The sequence below is a fragment of the Fukomys damarensis genome, unplaced genomic scaffold, assembly GCF_012274545.1.
Source record: "Fukomys damarensis isolate Sample0158 unplaced genomic scaffold, DMR_v1.0_HiC HiC_scaffold_1, whole genome shotgun sequence".
Classification (NCBI taxonomy): Eukaryota; Metazoa; Chordata; class Mammalia; order Rodentia; family Bathyergidae; genus Fukomys; species Fukomys damarensis.
In genome coordinates, this window is record NW_022900913.1 from 5,437,041 (window position 1) to 5,458,750 (window position 21,710).

Here is a 21,710-nt window from a genome sequence, read left to right on the forward strand (position 1 = left end):
TAGCAATGTGGTCATTGAAGAGCTCTCACCACTGCCACATGGTCGGAAGTGATTGACGTTACTTCTGGGGAGAAGTGTTTCAGAGATGACTTTGCCAGCCTTGTCTTTCCCTTCTTTTCAGCTGCATGCTCAAGACACAAGGTTCACATGGGTGACGAATTTCTAGATAAAAACCTGGTCCCAAATGCAGGAAAATACCTACAGACCAGAAATATCCACTGGACTGTTGTGTGTGTGTGTGTGTGAGGAAAGGACATTTCTACTGTGCTAAACCAAAATGCGGGGGTTACTTTAACTGAGCTACCACAATTAGCATTGTTTCCTCAACTAGTTATATGATTATGACACTCCTTTCTGAAACAAAGACTTCAATCAATATTCCTTCATTTTGTTGACAGATGGTAGGGTTGAGGGTTTTGGCACAATCACAGTAGTGAAATGTTAATTAGCATGCACTCTGTGAAAAGCAATATCCAATCCAGTAATAAGCAGTAAACCTAATCTTCTAAGACACAAGTCAAGAATTCTTTTTTGTATAAAGCATAAAATGGTAAATATTTTCAGCTTCCTGGCCATATGAGTCTGTGGATATTCCTATATTTTTTTCATCTAGACCTCATTAAAAATGTAAAAATCATTCTTAGCTCTCACGCTACATAGTAACAGACCTCAGACGGAATTTGGCCCCTAGGCCCAGGTTTACTGATTTCTGCTTCGAGTGATTGGGGGTTGTAGGAAATAAATCTTGCACTGATGAGGAAGCCCCTCCAGGGACCACGATGGATGCATTCCATGTGAAGGTTATAAGCACCTTGTAGGCAGAAATCATATTTTATTGCTTCCATTTTAAACTTTCCTTCACTGAATAAGGAGCTTGCAACTACAGTCTGTTTTGACATTTTCACTCCTCTATACCAAGTTCTGTGTGAAGCATTCTAGATGTAAAGACAAAGCAAGTGCCCCACCAAAACCTATGTAGAATGCAATCACGTTGAGCTGGCTTATTGAAATTATGCTGCAAAATTGCAGTAGCAGTTCCAGAACTGAGTTCTAAGCACGGATTAAACAGCTTTGCAGTAGCTCTCATTCTGCCAGCAAGAGCTGTGGCTGCTATTTAGTACCTCCATCACATTCAATGATCAATATTTATATGTGGAAATTTAATGGAGATGCTTCTTGCTATTTACCTCGCCATAGACAGAAACAGGGCGACTCTCTGTGGGTTTCCTATGGGATTTGTATGTGGATAGAAATAAAGAACCTCATAAGTTGTGTTGGGTGGGGTTCTGGTGCTCTCCCCAGGGATTTGCTGCTGTGGGTTATTTTCATCTTCTTAAATTCATTCCAGTGCACATCTGCGTGTCTAATGATCCTTCCCTTGTGGACTCCTCCAGAGGAATCATAGGTTAGGTAATTCTGAGCTCCTGGAAAAAGAGTGTGGGGGATAAGCAAGAAGCAGGGCATCCAGCTTCTCTATTCCCCTGGATTGTGACTAACTCCACTGCATCTGTTGTACGATGTCCCCACAAGAATGAACATGTAAGAATTACATTCTAGGGGCCAATGAGCAGCATCTGCAGTGAACTGAACTGTGCAGCATTGAGGGCTGTCTTGGAAACTCCAGTAATGATCGTATCTGCCTTCTTCAGGTGGGTTAGTACCAGGGACTCAGAATTCGTGTGCATTTAGGACACCAGAATGGAATTTGAATCTCTGTAATTCATAAATGAATCCATAGCAGATATGCCTGATGAATTAACATATTTACTTTATTTTCCTATTTTAACCTATGCCTGATGTATCTGATTTCCTCAGACTCTGGCAGGAGCTGCCTTTGAGTTGCTACGTCTTCCCCCAAGGAGTTCCTCTCTCAGTGGTAATATCAAATTGAATCCAACTTTTTCCTCGAATAAATACAACTGGATATACCCATAGTGAAGGCAAATTATGATTTTATGATTACAGTAGAGAAACCCAGTAAACAAACCAACAGCAGCTCTGTCACTTACACATTATTCAGATTTCTCAATTATAACAAAATGGCCCGAGTCCACATCGGGATGCCCTGTGAGGACCATTTTCTATGGATTCATACTTGTTAATGTGTCTACTCTGTCCATGGCATTTATATTTTGACCTGGAAAATTTCTTTCTAGCCTCTACAGCCGACTCACACAGGACATAATTTCTTAGAATGCACCATGGCTGGACAGAATCCTTTTTACACAGCAGGACACCTGTGATGGTTATCAGTATGTGGAAGAGAAATATCTCATGTTCACAACAGGCTCTATACGGTGACAGCCTACTCAGATACTTTTTGCTATGGTTAGACAGAGGGCATTTTAAAAGAGAAATCTTGCTTATTAAAAGCTCTGATATAGCAATAATCACAAAGATATTTAGTACTATTCACTAGGATGCTTCAGCAGAAATAATCCCACTGCCTTGGAGGGCCACTTTATCATGAAAATCTAGGCAAAATCTTCATATTTCCTTTTATTTTTTTATTAGTGAATTTTATTGGTGCATTTTAGGTACTCACTATGATGACATTCATCATTGGGAATTTGTACCCTTGGTTCTTCTTTACAGATAGTGTGAAACAGTGAGAATAGGTCCAAAGGGAAAGGAAAGTGGGAGGGGTAGGGGAAAGGAAGAAGGGAAGGGAATAAATGTGAAAAAAGGAAAAAACTGAAACAAAAGTATTTGCAAATAGGGAGCCATGGAGGAGTTGGGGTGAGAGCAGGGGAATGGGGAAAAATAAGAACAAAAATACATCTTTTAAAAATATATATAAAGGGGGCAGGGGATTTAGCTTAGTGGTTCTGCCATCTGCCTTGCAAGGCATGAGGTCCCAAGTTCAATCCCCGGTAAATAATAAATAAAAATAAATAAATAAAACATATATGAAGAATGATAGTCATTTTGGGGAACTGGTACATGCATTTAACATATTATGATCATTTTCATTTCCTTTATTCCCCTTTCCTGATTGATTCCCTTCCCCGTCTTCAAGAGTGTACCTTCTAATTTTCTGTCATCTCTCTTTTATTTTATTAATTAATTTATGTCAGGTTTCTCATGTAAGAGAAAACATGCACTACTCAACTTACTGAGTCTAACATCACCTAACAGCATGATCTGTAGTTCCACCCACCCTCCTACAAGTGACATGATTTAACTCTCCTTTGTGCCTGAATAATATTCCACGGTGTATTTGTACCACATTTTCTTTCCAGCCACCTGTCAATAGGCATCTCAGTTGTGTCCACAGCTCAGCTTCTGTGAACCAGGTTGCTGTAAACACGGGTCTGCATGTACCACTGTTGCCATCTGTTTATAGTCACGAGTGGTACAGCTAGATCAAACAGTATTTCTGTTTTTAGTGTTTCAAGGATTTTCACAGGAAGGATTTCCAGGGAGGTTTTGCGTGCTTACATTCCCATCACAGTATAGGAAGTTCCTTTTCCCCAAGAGCCTCCCCAGTATTCACTGTTTTCTGGAATCTTAATGATAGCAAGATATTTGTAAACTTTGTGACGTAATCTGGCTGGGGTGAGATGGAATCTCCGTGTAAAACATCAAGCTTCAAATGGCTATTGATTCACTGTTTCTGAAGGATAGCAAAGAATTGTTTTAGGAAAATAACCATTGCTAGTCTTTTATATTTCATTAGCTAGAATATAATTTAAACACAAAATATTTTATTTTGAGTGAGAACTATGGTCTACATATGCAAAAACACATTTAGGTCCGTTAAGTGGTGACACTGCCATATGCTTGTCCATACACAGCACTGAGAAGCTTCGTGTCTTTTCCTGAAGCAGACCGGCACACCCTCAGCCTCCTCAGTGTGTATGTGACACACGTTTCTCTCAAGAATCCACTTCTGGATTCCACCCTCAGAGTTATTCTGGGGCCTGTTGACAGCCTACATAGCCTGTAAAAGCCTATGTGTGTTTGATAATTCTCTTCACTGCTCTTTCTCTTGTTAGGTTTCTGTCCATTCGCCATTCACTGTTACAGAAAGCCCTCTGGGGTACTGGCCCTGCAGGTCTCCACAGCAGCCTAAACCACACTGCTGAACATGAACTTCCTCCAAGGACCACACTGCCAAAGTCAAATCCCATCCAAAGCCTGCTCTTTAGCCTTCACTATGTTTTGAAAAAGTGGTTGAAGTCTAAGTCATTGCCCTTCTCGGAAGCAAAACATGGGACACTCAGAGCTACCTGTTCCCATGCCCTTTGGAGAATGCTACTGGAGATGCTCACTGTGGCCCTGAATTCTGAACCTCCTTATTCATAAACCCCTGCCAGTCCTCCTACACCCACGGAGGACTCCACCCATGCTTCATCTTGGAAAGAGGCTGGTCCTCCAAACAAAACAGCATGCAGATTTGGGAAGGTGATTATGCAAAGTGGGTTGGGGAACACCATATGCTGTCTGAATCCAGTGAGGAAAACTGTGTGGGCTTTTGTCACATGGTGCTCTGAGCACTGGTCTTCATGTCCATGGAGATCCTAAGAATAGGTGCTTTATCCCAGCTGTAGCACCCAGCCACTGACAGGAGAACACAGGCTTCCTGTACTCCTACTTTGTGCATCAGAATGCCCAGCAGAGCTTGAAAACTTGTACTGGTAAATAGGATTGAAATCCAGTGCTGTTGTCAAAATGACTAACAATAGTAAAGACACCTGTTCAAGTTATTTCTTTTTCAAGGAAGATTAGTCAATGAATACTTAATACAATAATTAATTGACCAAAGAATGCTTAACTAACTGGTTATTGTTTGAGCACCAAGTATGGTTCTGCAATGAAGCTGAAATTCTTAAGTCCACTTTTCTTTCTAAATTCAAAAAAACTTGATAATTGCAAGTTATTATTAATATTTTATAGCTGAAGAAACTAGAACTTTGGAAAGACTAAGTGATATATTGATGGTCCAAAACTTAAAGTTTGAAAGTTAAGATGTAAGCGTGGGATAAGAGGATAAGAAATCCTACAGTGTCACTCACTGGTACACTGGAAAAAATAATCCATGAAGTCCTATAAGTACAGACTGGAAATTGATGGTCTGTGTAAATCACAGACATCTAAAACTGGTGGCCATAAATTAAGGGATGGGGAGATGAAATATTAGAGGTGCTGACTTGTAATGAAGGGGATAATAATTTTGGGTAGAAATCTTTATTTCAGCACAGTCTAAAGCTGAATGCTACTTGTAAGGGCAAGGGGAAGTTTGTTTTCAAGAACTGAAAGTCTGAAAACCACCCAACTGTGTATGCCCTTCATGACAGTCATGGTGCACCAACCATGGCTAGTTTAACGGATGATGATTCACCAAGCAAACTCTCTTGTTAGCACTTTGGTAGCTTGACAGACACCAAAAGACCATGGCACGTTTGTCCAGCACAATCTAAGCTGTACTTGGGGTGAGTCTCCTACCCAAACCCGACCAGAGGTAGCCCGTGGATGACTAACAGGTGAGTGAGAGAACTGAAGGAGGTGAGCAAATGACATGTGAGGACCGCACTGTGAGTTCATTCCCTAGGAAGTTGCCACTGAGAAGGAGACTGTGGCCATGCACCTATGTCCTCTGGTATCCAGCCCACACGGGTCCTATATACGTTGGAAATGAGAATCCACAGTGACAAAGAGGAGAAGCTTTAAAAAATCCCCCAAATCAGAGAGAGGGATCAAGGCAGCTTGAAGAGCCAACCATGCTATCAAGTCACAAATGCCAGGCTTCTGCTGCTCCGACATTTCGGTCACTGTTGTAGAACAACCATTGATAGTGACCGCAGCTCACAGTCCTGTGACACTGTGACTTATGCTTGTGACCCCCTGTGTTCCTGACTCTTCCTAAGACCTGCTGAGGAAATTGGGGGTTCCCCGGAGGCACAGCAGCCTTCCTAAGGAGCGGCCACACTTGCATCTCCTGTGAAACCCGAGGGAAAAATGTTCTTCCTCTAGCAAAAACCAAACTTCCCAGCTCTATAGAAAAGCCAAAAGGTTACTCTGTGGACTGCAATTCAGGGCCCTTGTGCCTCTGTGTGCTTGGATCCCGAGACCAGCACATTGGGTGAGCATTGTGTTGTCGCTCTTATTTATTTTTATTAGTACACATGGTGACTAATGCTTTGAAGTGTGTATGGATTCATTCTCATCCGAAGTTTGCAGAGAGAAAAAATCATTTATACTTGCAGTATAACTACACAAATATTTCATATGCTGAAAATGTTACCTAACCTCAGAGACCTAGCAATGTTTCTCTCTGTGTGCTCCCCACTCCATGTCTCTTCTTACTAACTGAGATGTCTTAACTGAGACACTGAGCCACAGAGAGTTCACTTTCTGGGAAAGACAGTGAACAGTGACCACAGGAAGGGAGCCTCCAAAGGGTTATGAAAACATTTTGCAAAAATTCAGTGCATGACCCGGAAGAGGATGAGACTATCAGCACCCTGGCTTCCAGGTCAGCTTCACCCGACCCCTCTCCATGAGGAGTGTCACCCCCCCAAATCACCAGCACGGTTCCTAGAGGGGAGCACGACGAAATCTGGCTACAGTCTAATTACAATTGCAATAGTCATGGTTTGAGGAAAACTCTATACGGAAGAACTTTCACAAAAGATTGATAATTTTCCCTACTCAGATTGGGGAATTAGCTCAAAAAGGTCAAAGGGACACACTGCATGAAGGGTCAGATGACCAGCTGAGCTCTCCTTGTCACGTGGGACTCAGCTGCATTTACATCATCCTGCCGCATAGCTCCACGCTGCGCCCCCTACTGGACTGCTTTCTGCACATTGCTGCATCCCCACCTCCATGGCCACCACTGTGCTTTTCTTGCCAGTGAAGCCTTAGAAAGAGGTCTGCGGGCAATGAGAGGCTGCGGTGAAGTCTTCAGTGTCAGGAGCCAGAGGTCTGGAGGAGGTTTCCAACTTCCCCGGGGTCTCCATCCGTCTGATGTCATGCTCAGTGATCGCCTCACTCTGATCCTGTCTTTGGTTGTAACCTATTTAGAGTTGTTTAGGTCAGAAAAATTGGCAAATGCAACTGCAAATGTCTATACTGTGTTTATGATTTAAATTAAGTTTTCTTGCCCTTAAAATTCCTAGAGCTTTCTCTTATTTATCTTGATGGCATTTGAAGTACAAACAGCTTTAAATGGGATTCCCATCCCATGTACTAACTGGGAATGTTAATACTCTAAGGTGTCACAAAAATAAAGATCGAACTAAGGATATTTTGTGTTCTTGAAAACGGTAAGAGTCGATATTACATGCTCTCATCACAAAAATGGTGACTATGTGAAGTGATGTATTTGTTAACTAGGTTTGGCCATTCTAGTATGAAAAAATATATATATATGCATTAATGTATCGTGTTGTACTGACAATCTGTCAATTTAAAAATAAATCGGTAAATAAAGTATTAGACAAATAAATAAAATGGACTGAAAGTCACATCCCTATTTTTTGGAAAATTAAGCGAAGGGAGCTATTATTATGTTGATAGAAGAATGGTTATTTACAAGTCTTTCTTTCCTATATATTTATAATTTATTTGTAACATTAGCATTTAGTTTTTCTAAATTAATTAGTAAAACACGAGTAAAGAGTTACATACATCTTTAAAAATGGTTTTGGCTTTGAGTTGACCCAGGATCTTCATTTAAGGGAAGTACTTAGCATTCTAAAGGATTAAAACAAGCTGGGTGATTAAAATATAGGCAAGTCCATATGAGCAATTTCTGTTATTCTTGAGTTCATTTTCCACTTTTTCCAGATTATCTTGGGATAAATTAATTAAAGCTACTTCTTGCTGGGCAAAGTCCTTTCCTCATTACTCTGTTTCTGCTCCTCTCTCTCTTCCTATTGACACTGATAGACCATGAGACCTAAAATAGATACTCATTATTTTCCTCTTTCACCCCTCCCCATTCAAAGCAGGGTGTGGCAGTGCTGACTGTGAGTCCCTGTAGCACAGCTCATTACAGCTGCAGAGGTGGTTCAGACTACAAGAGCAGAGATGTTGTGTAGTGAAAGGTCCAGGTAGGATAAAGCACCAACAGGAAAATAAGCATCACATAGGAAATTCTGTCTATTCTACCTTGACTTATAGAAGCACACAACTAATTTGCATATGTACCATGAAGTGGGTAGCAGCCGTCCTGGTGGTTAGAGGAGTTTTATTCATTGTTGCTTTTTCATAAGAATCTGTGAGTAGTAATTGCTCCACTCTTGGATCTGACGGTGCATTTGTTCTGCTGCAAAAGAAACCAGACTTGTCGGTGAAATTATGTAGAAGAAATGGATAGAATTTTGTGGGAAATGTGTTGACGGACTTTGGTGAGGATTTGTGAGTTTGGAAGTATATGCTACTTGAATTGCATCCCAAGCAACATCGCTGCCTCCACTTTGAGAAGTTTAGGAATTGTCATACTGTACTCGCTGAGCAAAAACATGAGTTCTCAGCAAAATACCGCCTATCTTAAAAATGAGAGAAAATTAGAAAAACAGAAGTCAGAGCAATTTCTAACAATCCTGTGAAAGGGAAATCAGTTAACTATCTTGTGACAAGGAGTACCTTGTGATCTGAGAATACAATGAAACAATCTTGTGTACATGGCATTAGTATGCAGTTGGGAACTTATTAGAGTATATCCTAGCTAACTGATTATAATCTATCTTTACTTTTATGATAGAATTTACAAAACAGTTTTGCATCCAGTCTCAGCATAAGGCTCTTTCAGTCAGAAAAGACAAGTATTTCAGTCCTATTATATTTGAAGAAACCAAAAAGATCAGAGAACGTCAGTGATGGCACAGGTCACTGCTCATGAGTGGAAGAAAAGCAACAAAGCATGCCATACTGACTTCAAGTGTGCTGACTCTTTCCCAGTGTTCTTCTAATACTTAGTGTTCATATTGCATCAGCATTTGAGAGGATGGCGATTGATTTCACAGATTGAATTGTTTGGGATGCAAAGGGCTTAATTGTTTGGCTAAACATTATTCTAGGTGATTTCATAGGACTGTTTTTGGATGCCTTTAGTATTTAAATGAATGAACTAAGTAAAATAGAGCCTCTTACTAATATGGATGGCTATCATTTCCATTATAGAAGAGCAGAATGTAGATTTCTGCCATTTGTCAGTCTTCAAACTAGAACATCAATTGCCATTTCTGTAGCTACTTCTGAATGGGGACACTGATCATACAGATTCGGGATTCGGCAGTTTCCATAACTCTACGACAATATTATTTATAATAAATTATGATATACATGTGCGTATAGATGTGTGTGAATATATAGTGTACTTATATGTGTGTGTATATGTATTTATGCATACACTAAAGACATATACATATGTATATTTGACCAAAAATATTTACCCCCTTCAGCAGCCCACTGTACTAACACACATCTGCAAGCTTCTGGCCACCACTGTGAGCACCTCTTGTAATTGTAGAGGCCAAAAGTAACATAATAATCTCATGACGTCTCAATAAATTTCATATTAAAGTATTTATACAATCTTTTTTCCCCTGATGTATACATTTTTGGCAGGCTCTGCATACACAAAAACACACAATTGGAGTATTAGTGTGTATATAGACATGGTTGTAGAAGGAGATAGATACATGCTACTGTCTCTCTTCTGCTGGGGAATCCTAAGCCAATAGCTTTTTAGAAGCAGCAGAATTCTGATTGTCATACTAAAATTTCACTGTTTGGACTTGTAAAACCTAACAGAGGAACAACATTGCTTGGATTTAATGAACAAAAGAATAATCACATATCATTTATTGTATGGCCACTGCAATTTATAAAAGAAGTAAAATTATCTTCTAGACCAAGGACATTTAATATTTTTTCATAGCTTCTAAATTTGGAAAAAGCTATTACCCTTTCAAACATTTTTGTATAAACTTCTAAAATGTATTATAATTTTAAATGTTTTTAAGGAATATATATTTAGTTCATCAGGACTGCATGTAAGGATTAAATCTCTTTTCACCAAATGGATGAAGCTACAGGTTTTTTACCTTTCTCTGAAGAATTTGTCTACTGTCTACTCTGACAGCGTAATCAAACTTACCTGATAGACTGCCGTTCTTCCACGTTCTTCCAATTGTATCACTTCTGAAATTTATTTCTAAGATAGAAACTTAGGAGAGGAGGAGAAGGGAAGCATCTAGAAAAGAATTAAGATGTGGGCCGGGGACTTAGCTCAGTGGTTCCACTGCCCGCTTTGCAAGTACAAGATCCTGAGTTCGATCTTGGGTACAAAAAAGAACCACCAAAACCCAAAGAATTGAGATGTTCTATGTGCTTGTACTAACTAAATTGTGCATCACGCTTGGTTTGGTTCCTGGAGGTTTGCATATATCCAAGCTGTGCACCAGAGGATAAGAGTATGACAGAGACCCCTTCCTTTTTTATAGCTGGAGAAGTTATAAAAGGGCTGTGCAGGGGAGGGCTTGTCTCAGGTGTGCAAGCACACCATGTTTACGATGGTCTTCTGCCCTGGGGGGTCAGGGAAAGACTCATTTGGAGCTGCACCATGCTCTGGAGAGTTGTGTACAGCCTGGGAGGTGTAGTTTCCCAGGGGATAACACTCTTCACTAGTGTCAGCAAAGTGCTTCTCCTGGGTCAACCTCCTGAGGTGCACAAGGGCTCTGGTGCCAACAGCAGGTAAGGACATCAAACAGCTTTACCATGTCATGCAGAAATCACAGACTTTTAAAACATTAATACTAAGCCACAAATGGCAGTGCAGGAAACAACACCATAGGCCACATAAACACTTTTGCTAAAACTTCAGCAAGCTGATCTTGGCAAATTAAAGACAAGCAGCATGTCTGGGAGTGTGCCACTCAGGAGGCTGAAGCAGGAAGATTGTAAGTTTGAGGCCAGCTTGGGCTATGTAGGGTTAAAAAAAAAAAGCAAAAGTTAGTATAAAACTTCACAACGATGTAAAGTTTCTGTCAGGAATTGTCATTTTTTTAAACAATTGAAAATAAAGAAAAATTAGGTGAATAAGAGATTAAAGGACAAATAATAGAGCATCTCAGTGGATGAATTAATACTCCATAAAATTTTACATGTATCTTGATAAAAATCACAGAATAATGGAAGAAAGAAAGAGATCGCGATGTGCTATATGTGTGCCAACCAACTCCCCACAAGGACGTGAACATTATGCACTACACACAGGTAAATTTTAAGCTAAAATTTAAAAAATGAAAAATAGAAACTAAAAGTGCAAACAAGGTTCAAATTGTATAAGTGATGATGGAAAGTAGAAAAGGTATAAAGGAGTAGGGGAAGTGGAAGGGGAGGGAAAGGAAAGAAGGGAAAACACGAAAAAGGGAAAAAATGGAAGCAAAGTGTTTGTAAATAGGGGGAGAGAGGAGGGAGTGAAGGGAGGGCGGGGTGGAAAAGTAAACACCAAGACCTGCCGTGTAAAGGTACAAGAGCCCAATGAGGAACGTAACTGTACCATATACCTAAAAATTACCAATGAACTTAATGAAAAATAGGAAAAGTTCCTGCACTTATTTTATGAGATATAACTATAATCTTTTTTTTTCTGGTACCAATGATCAAATTCAGGACATTACACTTAAGGGGCAGGTGCAGTGCCACTGAGCTAAATTCCTGGCCCCAGTGTATCTATAATCTTGATGAAAATAAAAGCAAATCTATAGGCCATTTTCATGAATAAACGTAGAATTAAAAATCCTTCATAAAATACTTGTGAACTTGACAGGCATGGTGGTGCATGCCTGTAATCCCAGCACTTGGGAGGCTGAGGCAGGAGGATTGCTGTGAGTTCGAGACCAGCTTTGGCTGCCTAGTGAGTTCCATGTCAGTCTCAACTACATAGTGAGACCTTGTCTGAAACAAAACAAAACAAAAACAACCAAACAAAAATATTTGTGAACTAAATCTAGGAACATATATAAAATAAGGCTTTTCTAAGAATCTTAGGCTGCTTTAATATAAGACAAAAATTTAATATTATCTTTCACAGTAACTAAAAATAAATTATATAACCCTCTGAATAGCTTTCTGTTAATCCTGTCTTAGGAGTCGGAATTCTGTCTCCGTGTTCTCCCTTTCTGCACACACTCAGAGATGTACTCTGCCCTCTGCTTGGGTGTCTCTATATTCCTGGAGACTGCCTGCCTGGTACCTCCCCAGCTGTCCATTTTTCCCTGACCAGCCATGACTCAGTGATAAGTCATTTCCACCTCTGATTTGGCCTGCACCATGCATGACTGAATCCGCACTCAGGAGGCCTTAATAGGAACAAGCTTTACTTAAAGGAGTAGCTCTGTGGAGTGGTCCTGAATAGGGAAATGCAGTTAGAAAGAAACGGGACATGATGCTGAAGACAGAAAATGTTGATAGACATGTGGCTTTCCATTCTTTCAAAGAAAATCTACATCTGTCTATGAGAAACTTCAGGAAGACTTATTTAAGCATAAGGAAACATCACTAATAAAATGTATCCTAGTGATTTTATCTTAACTAATAAATATCTTCAATAATCTTACTTCCACATGAAGTCCCATTCTGATGTCCTGAGGTTCAATTTCGATGTACAAATATTTCAGGGACACAGTTCAACATCTCGACACACTGATGCTCTGCACACATGCCTTTTTGTAGGGCAAGTGATCAACAAGCTCTTATCCCCTCCTGCTGACCAAGTTTCCAGAGCTGTATTTATAAACCTCGGGATGTTCCTGTGGCTTAACTGCAAATGCCCCTGAAGCCGAGAAGAGGGATGGTGATCTGTGGGAGTGAAACACCCGCAGCAGGAGCACGGACTCAGGTTTACTGAGTATTTCGTCCATAAGTTTCCACCAAAAGCGACAGAAGTCACACTGTTTGTCTTCATATAGTCGATTCCACTAACACTCAACATTTAAAGTATATTCTCAAATATTTCCCCAACTCAGCTTCAAAAAGCACAACTGCTATGACATTGCTAAACAATTCTTTGAAACGTCTTTCCTAAACCTAGCCCTGTGAAAGCTCACAAATATATTTTTTCCTTTTCCAGCTTTAGTAAGTACCTGCCCTGTTCTACCCAGCAGATGCCCAGCTTTAAAACTCTTACTTTATGACAAAGCTCATAAGGAAGCTTCTCCATTAGCATAAATAACTGCACAGCTGTTTAACGCTGTGCTTCTTTGTTGGCTTAACAAAGAGTTGTGCAGGTGGTAGGTTCCTGACCAAAGGACCCTGGATATTATGAAAATGTGACTGGAGTAATAAAAACATTCACACTAGAGAGAAAGTTTAAAAAGAGCATATGCTAAAGTTTTTTTACAACGAATATTTTCTTTGAAACCAGTTATATGCCGTTCTATTATGGCAAGTTGATATTTATGCAGTCATTCAAGCAGATATTGGCTTTTATACATCCTGCTTAGGTTCAACTGAAAGCTGGAACAAGAATATTCATTCTGTGAAATGACTGCAAATGGAAACTCTTTAAACTTGCACAGGCTGGATACATGTGGTTTTGCATAGAGAATGTTCAGAGTCTTGTAATTACAGAATCTAATTGGTATCTTGAGTGGAAGTGTTTTCCGATCACAGGTTTGTTACCCCGGGGTGGAGTTTTCAGTGCAGCCTGTATATAATCAGCCAGATTGAGCTCAGCAGCATGTTCTATGGTCTGACTACATTTTCTCAAGGGCTGTTCCTGCAGCCCCATCTCTGGTGGCCACGCCAATCACTGAGAAACAATGTTGGGCAAGGAGCTTGATCTTTCAAAGTTTCTCATTCAACATCTGTCCCATAGAGAGAGCAGAACCCCATAATTGGTAGGATAGTTCTCGGGAGCAAATAAGGTAAATTGGAAACAGGTGCATTACGAACTAAACTTCTTACCCCAGACCCGCACACCATGTTTCCCCTCCGATCCAGCACCCACTCTCTGGAATAATCTTAGGTCTCAGCAATGGAAGTCACACTTTCAAAAGAACATAACCAGTTTCTGATCCATGTCTCTTTCCTCACCTGCTCCAAGGCAGGTGGAAGCGCGTGATGGAACAAAGCTGCTCTGTTCATGGCAGCTGGGAAGCGGAGCAGGGGAACTATTGAGAAACAGATCAGGGACCATATGTATCACCCAAATTACAACTATGTGGCCCATCTAGCCACACACCCAGTTCACTAATCTATGAAGTTGACTCATCAAGATTAACTCTCACAATCCACCCCTTGTCAAACTCATACCCAAATATACCTGCTTAAACTATACTTAACCACAAAATACAGACAATGGTGAGTTCATAATTCTTCCTAACATAACTATCCTGCATAGAACTGGAAACATAGTAATCCCCTCCCCCAAGGTCACAACAGCTTCAACATTTTTGAAAAGTCCAAGTCTCTTCAAAGCCTCAAGGCAAACTCCTAGCTGTGAACCTGTATCACAATAACAGTATAAGCTATATAATCCCAAAGTAAAATGGAACAAGGAAAACATATCACTCCAAAAAGGAGAAGCAGGAAGATAGAAAAGGATTAGACCCAAGCAAGACCAAAGCCCAGTGTAGCAAACATTAAGTCCTGTAGCTCCATATCTGGAGTCCTGGGCACACAGGGATAAGATGTAAATTCCAGAAGGATGAGGAGGCCCAACTATGGCTCACTGGTTGCAGCCATGTGGCCTCTCTCTTAGACTGGCTTCACTCATGAGCCACGGCTTTCCTCAGAAGACATTCCAAATTCTTGGCATTTCCAACTTCCTGGAGTCTTCTTTGTGTTCCTCTACACAGCTTCATGCACTGGCCTCTCAGGAGCTCCTTGCCTGTCTTCTCAGGCCTCCCTTTGAAATGTGGGTCCAAATCTCCCTGACCCTACAATTCTTGCATTCTACATGCCAAGAAAACTAACATGACATGGGTGATTCCAAGGTCGGCACCAGCTTGGGCAGTAGTCAACCCCTCTTTGCCTATGACAGCAGAACTGCCAGCTTGCCTGGATTGTCAAGTTTGTTGAAACAACTCCTGGGAAACAGTTCCCTAGGCAACCCTTCTTGAGCACGTGGACTCTTTTCTCAAATGAAATGTTGATGCTTTTGTAACCTTGAGTCTTCAATGGGTGATGTCTTGTGGATTCCTAAAATGCCTTCAAGAGCTTTATTCTTGTCCCCATGCAAAATACTTGGCTTCTTTTTAATGGTTAATGGTGCTAATCTCTGTAGCAGCCACACCTTCATTGGCTCTAATAGTACATGTGGTTCCTTTGGGCCCCAAATTTAATTGTTTTCAAAATTTTCTGCTGTGCCTTTTGCCCCCAGATCCTCACTATGAATCTGCCTGAAAGCAGTCAACAGTACATGTGTTATAGCCTGAAGATTTGAGTGTCTTGAAATTTCCTCCACCAGAAAATTAGCCCACTGTCCTTAAATCTCAGTCTCCTCCAGATTCTAAGTTCGGGGGGGAAATATAGATGAATTTTTCTACTGGAGTGTGACACACATGGCTTCTAGTATAAAGGCCAATGTAGTCCTTTTCCAAACTGTAAACTTTTCAGTCTGGCTTTTACTGTCTGAATTCTATCAACGTTCTGATCTTTTGAGCTCTGACCAGAATCACTCCTCAGGTTATCTGCATCCTTGGCTTCTCTACCCCAGGTCTTCAAACCTTTCCAAACTCCTCCCACACACCGGTTCAATGGCTTCTAAACTGCATGGTCAGATATAACCACAGGAATGACACCTCTTCTCTAGTATGAGTTTTCTGTATTTCTCAGTTTTCTCATTGCTGTGAGCAAATACCAGATTCCTATAATTTAAAGCAGAAGAGATTTAACTTGGCTTATGATCGCACAAGTTTCAGTGGCTGGTCAGCTGCCTCCAAAGCAGACACATCTTTGCAGAAGGACAATGGTGAAATAAAGCTGGTTAGTTCACGATGGCCAGGAGGCAGAGCAGGGGTCAGTGCCAGAGAGGTATGGACAGGGGACCATATATAACCCCTGAGGTCACATCTCCAGGACTCAACCAGGATTCTATTTGCTGGGTGGTTCTTAATCCACTGAAACTGGTATTTCAGGATTAAGGATCCCTTTTTCTAGACTCCAATATTTTTGGGGGGTGTAGAAAGGTGACATCATGTCTTTGGTTTCATGGCACATGGTACAAGAGACACTCAGAAGATGTTGGTCAAGGTTACAGACTTTTAGCTGGACAAGAATCATGATACTGTATTAACTTACTGTACAGCTAATGACATTACTGTGTCCTCGAAAATGGCTGAGAGTAGACTTTACCTGTTCTCTTCCCTCCAAAATAAGTATACATGTGTCAGTTAGGTTGACTTAACCTTTCTACAATGTAGGTAGAGTTCAAAATAACATGCTGTACATGATAATTAAGTGCAACCACTGTTTGTCAATTTAAGTATATGAGTTAATGAAGCCAACAATATCTTGTGAATGACTATTGAATGAATCAATGAATGGTGTTCCACCAATCAAAACTCCTAGTGGTTCCAAAATTGAAAATAAACTCACTACCTAATGTGAAAACTTCTGCACAGTCCTCCCCCATCTCAAGCTGGGGGCCAAGATCCTCTCGTGACGTCACCTGATACTTCGTCATAACATCAACCTAGCTGTTATTTGTTCCCAGGAAATGACTCGTGTTTTCCTGTTTGGGCTTAGTCTCTTTTCCTGCTTTATCAGTGCAGTCACTAAAACTTTGAAAAACATTTATTACTACACTCAGTTTGAAAAACTGTAAATCAGTGGATACTTTCAATCATAATTTATAAAATATGGTTAACATTTTGCTTATAAAATTCATGAATATGTGCTCCGAACATTATTTGTGACTTACTCAAAATCAGTTGAAAAACTTTTAATGATATACAGGCATGTGTTGCTTTACAGTATAGATACGTTCAGACAAATGTGTCTTTTGGTAATTTTGCATTGTAGGAATATCAGAGTGTTTTAAAGTAAACTTTGATGGTATTGCCTGCTGCACATGTAAGCCAGATGGTTTATATGAATACACAGTACAGCGTATTGTTCCTATGGCTGTGATAAACAAAGCAGGAGATTTAATCCCACACAAGAGAAAGTAATACAATCAGGAGACACATAAAAATGAGATATGTGAGGCTGCTTTGTGTAACACGGCATATTGTTTTACAATAAATGATTTTTTAATATGAGTAGAAGGAGTGCACTGTAAATGCACAGTATAGTAAATATATAACCTAGTAGCACATTTATTTATTATGACTATGTGTGCTATACTTTTATGTGATTGGCACTGCAGTAGGCTTTGTTTAAAGGATCACTGCCATAAACTTTGGAAGAATGCATTGCTCTAGAGAGTTGCAATGGCTGTGGCTTTGCCAGCTGATAGGAGTTTGTCAGGGTTCAGGACTAAAACGTTCCCCCAGAGTCCCATGTGTTCAGAGGCAGGGCTTTGGAAGGTGATTGGATCTTGGGGTGTGACACACGTCCAATGGCAGGGTACCGTCAGTCAGAAGGTGTGTGTCCTGGGAGTGTGATGTGGAAGGGTGTGTTTTTGTCCCGGACACACCCTTCTCTCTGCTTCCTGGTCACCAGCTTCCTTTCCTCTGCCACCCCGTTTCTGCCTTGGAGTCAAACAACCATGAACTGAAATTTCTGAAACTATGAGCTAAATGAACTTCTCCTCCTTTAGCTACAGGCTGTGGGTACTTTTCCCAAAAGTAGATGGGAAGGTGACTAATACAGAATTTCCCCCCTTAAAATCTACAGCATGGCCTTTGTACACATGGCTTGCCTTGTCATTGAGCAAAATGTCCTTATATGGAATAGATACTTACCTATATTCACAGAATGGAGCTCCCCAGTGGATTGAGGCTGTAAAGATTTAATCAATGATGCTTACTGAAATCAAACTTTTCAATCTGGGTGAAATGAGTTTATTCCTGTGAAAGCAAAGGAGAACTTTTTTTTTCTTTTGTACCGGGAATCAAACTTGGGTCTTTGCTCTTGTAAGGCAGGTGGCAGAACCACTGAGCTAAATCCCCTGCCCGAGAACTATTCTTATAAGACTGAACTCTATCATTACATTTTTGAATATACCAACTTATGTGAAGGTTTTGATATAGTTCCAGTTTTTTAAGTTATGTGCATGAATTTATACTTTCTATCAGCATATATTAAAATTTACATGATTCAGGCATCTGGTTGCACAAAAATGGATACATTTCAAAATAAGTTTATGAGAACACATTTCAAATATACACATATAGAAAATCTACTTACATCATTTGCAGATTAAGAACAAAAAGTTACATTTCAGACTTTTATACAGGTGAGTCATGGTAAGGACTCTGTTCCTTACCACTGGACCTCAACCACTGGACCTCAGTCCCCTTACAACACATGGGAGACAGCTCACTGTTAGCAGGAAGGACTGGTTTCATCAGATCTTCCCTTCTTATGGGGATCTTTGGCTTGCTGATTTTCTCATAGAGATACTGACCCATAACCATCACAAATACTACACATAGGTAATATTCACACTATTCACAAAAAGCCAGGGAAGAAAAAGATTATGTATGGTAAGAGAATGGGACGTGGCTGGTTTCTAAGGTAGGAAAAGAGAATACAGGAGCTGAGAATCGACCAAAAATGTGCTGCTGGCACCAACTTGTCCCCAGGCTTAGAAAGAAATTTGTTCAGGTCAAGCGGCAGTACCCTGTTGCAAAAGTAAAATATGTATAGATGACGGATAAAAGGCAGTGCAGATGTGGATAAGTTAGAGAAAGCTTTGGAGATGAAGAACAAGTCAAAATTAGTTCTATTTAATTTGTTTTTGAAATAGAGAAGCCAAATAATAGCAAAAAACTACAGCCATTTATTATATTTATCGGCATAAGAAAATATAGCTAGTGTCTTGCTGAGTGAAATGTATTCCACTGAGAAGAAATAAATAAAGTGGTTGCTATGACCTTCTTTTCCTCACCATCTCCTAAGATTCCTTTTATTCCAGCCTCCAAAGTAATTTGAAAAGGTAAAGAAAAATGTGCCCGCAAAAAGAAATCTCAGTGCAAAACGAGAGCGTCACTTCACCGTGAGTAAAGGCAGCAGTTGACCTACAAGCTAACTCTTGGGTGGCCTACCATTTTCCTCTGCCCACAGCGTGTGATGTTGGATTTCCTGGGGCCAGGGCAGGCCATTGCGATGAGGCCCTGAGGTCTCCCTGGAGGTCTTCTGGGGGCATAGAAATGTTCCATTAGGGCCTCTCTCTTCCCTTCACTGAGGGTGTTGGGAATGTCATGTCAGAGGCCCTGAGTACTTCCGGTGGGGCTCAGACCTTTTCTGATTTGTTTCTTCATCTGAAAGTTGGGTAATAAAAGAAATACTTTATAAAAATTTTTAGAGTCTAATGAGATGAAATGGAAAAAAATTGAGATGTGTTATGGCTAAATGTTGGCCACTCTACTATCAGAGGTGGAAGCTCCAACCCCCAGTACCTCAGGATGGGACTCTATTTGAAGACATGACCCTCAAAGTGTTGACAAAAGTAAAGCCCAGGGTCATGGGACCTATGCCCAGACCAGAATAAATCTGGGCACTCTGAAGGAGACCACAGGCCTGTGTGCACCCAGAAAAACCATCCTTTGAAGACACAGCAGAAAAGTCTGATCTATGAACTAAATTGGAGGCCTCAGGAGAAACCAGCCCTGCCCATACCTGGCTCTGGGACTCTGGAAGGCTGGGCTTGGGTTCTGAAGTGTTCCTGCATGGGAAAGGGCCCAGCCTGATGCTGCTGGGCAGTGGAGTCTGGTGTGAAGTCTCCAGGACATTGGGAGTGGGCCCTGTAAGGGGACAGGAGGACCCGTCTGTGCCTTACAAGTAAGGTGATCGGGCCTCTTGTATCAGGGACACCCACCGCAAGGGGCTGCCACAGCCCACAGCAACAGGGCCACCTGGGTATGGGTGAAAACCTCCAACCCTAAGAGCAAAAATAAGCATTTTCTCTTCCTAAATTGATAATCTCTGTTACTGTCTTATAATAGTGAAAGGCTAACAAGTAAATGTCTGCCATTTAAGCCACCTAGACTGTGCTTACTTGTTTTAGTCACCCTAGCAAATTACTATAAATGCAAATCACGTAAATGTTATTACTGATTGGAAAAATCTAAACATCTCACATCTTCTGATAAGCTATTCACCTTGTAGCAACAATTGGGTGGCCCTGCACCTCAAGATCAGACTCCTACCAAGAGGAAGAGCTGCGGTGTGATTTAAAGGCGACCACAGTTTTCCACCTTCGGCTTCCTGGCTTCTTGTATTCTCATACCAGTGAGCTTTGTGACCCGGTTCCCAAAGACCAAAACACAGTTTTATATTCTCTAGCCCTGTGATGTGAAGAAGATGAAGAGGAAATGAATATGTATAAAATAAAAGGGCAGAGGTTAATGCTGCAATGCAATGTAATTAAATCTTTTTCCATAGAACGTTGCATATTTTGTGGGTATTTTATGTTTTCTGAAAATGAGAAAAAAATATCATTATTTATGTTATGTGATGCCAGTAAAGAAACACACAATTATTATTATTTTTTTCCTGTACAGTACTAACTTTAAAACAGTGCCCAAGTAAACTCCTAATTATATGGAGACAGAAATGGCTTTGTCCCTCAGAGTCCGAAGCACCAAAATGTGATTTATTTTTCATTTTTCTTGCTGTCTAAAAACCTTTTAAAATTTAATCTCTGTAGATTTTTTTTTTTTTAGAAGATGGATTGCTTGGGCAGAGGATTGCGATCAGGAAAATAAGCCCCTCACTTCTCCTTTCTATATTTCATTTCCACCTGGATTGCCACTGACGCCTGCCCCTTTCAATAACCACTAAAATTAATTATAGAGTCCCCAGATCATGGGTTTTGTGTTTAAATTCTGAGCCAAGACCAGAAACTCTGCAAAGATTCCCCTCTGCCTCCAAACTTTCACTGTTCCCAAAAGCAGGCAGTTTGTTTATAGCTTCTTTCCACCTCACCCTCAAGAGATGCCCTCAGGAATTAATCTACATTTGAGTTATCCTGAGCCCGTGGCCAAAATTCGAAATATCACAGGTATCCAAGTCTCCCTGGGAAACAGTTTGGTAATTAAACCAACACAAAAGCAAAGCTCAGACTGCTGCAGACAGCTAAAAGGTTGTCACAGTTCTCTTTCAGGATTCTTTCTTTCTTCTTTGTGGTCCTCCTACAGGAGATTTGTGTCTCAGCTTGTCTTGACTCACAGACACTTAGGATGAATATTTCTCTGCCTGGGGATTCTGGGATGAGGAGGCCCAGGCAGTCACACTCACCTGTGGGGCTGCCCTGGGCCCCATCATTCTAGGTGTGCAAAAGGCGTTTCCACCCTGGCTGGTGGTGGAGAGGGTGAGGGGTGAGCACTAGAAGTTATGGACTTCCTTCCTTGAGAGGTGAAGGTAACCAAAATAGAGTCACTATGGGGAGGTTTGCACAACACCGTGAATGTACTAAAAATCATGGAATGACACATTTGCATAGCTGAGTCGTGCTGCGAATTATTCCCCAAGAAATCATTCATGTTTTATATTTGTTTATTTATATTTTTTTGGTACCAGGGATTGAACTCAGGATCTTGCGCATGCAAGGCAGGTGGAGGAACCACTGAGCTAAATTCCCA

The 21,710-nt window shown here is 40.7% G+C and overlaps 1 long non-coding RNA gene across 1 annotated transcript; it reads right to left on the minus strand.

The window, feature by feature from the left end:
• Positions 1–6,824: 6,824 nt before the first annotated feature.
• LOC104873876 lies at positions 6,825–12,804 on the minus strand. Its single transcript, XR_783609.1, has 3 exons — positions 12,576–12,804; positions 8,158–8,275; positions 6,825–7,021 (listed from the first exon to the last, which is right to left on the minus strand). It is a non-coding gene; the product is annotated as an uncharacterized LOC104873876 (long non-coding RNA).
• Between the last annotated feature and the right edge of the window lie 8,906 nt (positions 12,805–21,710).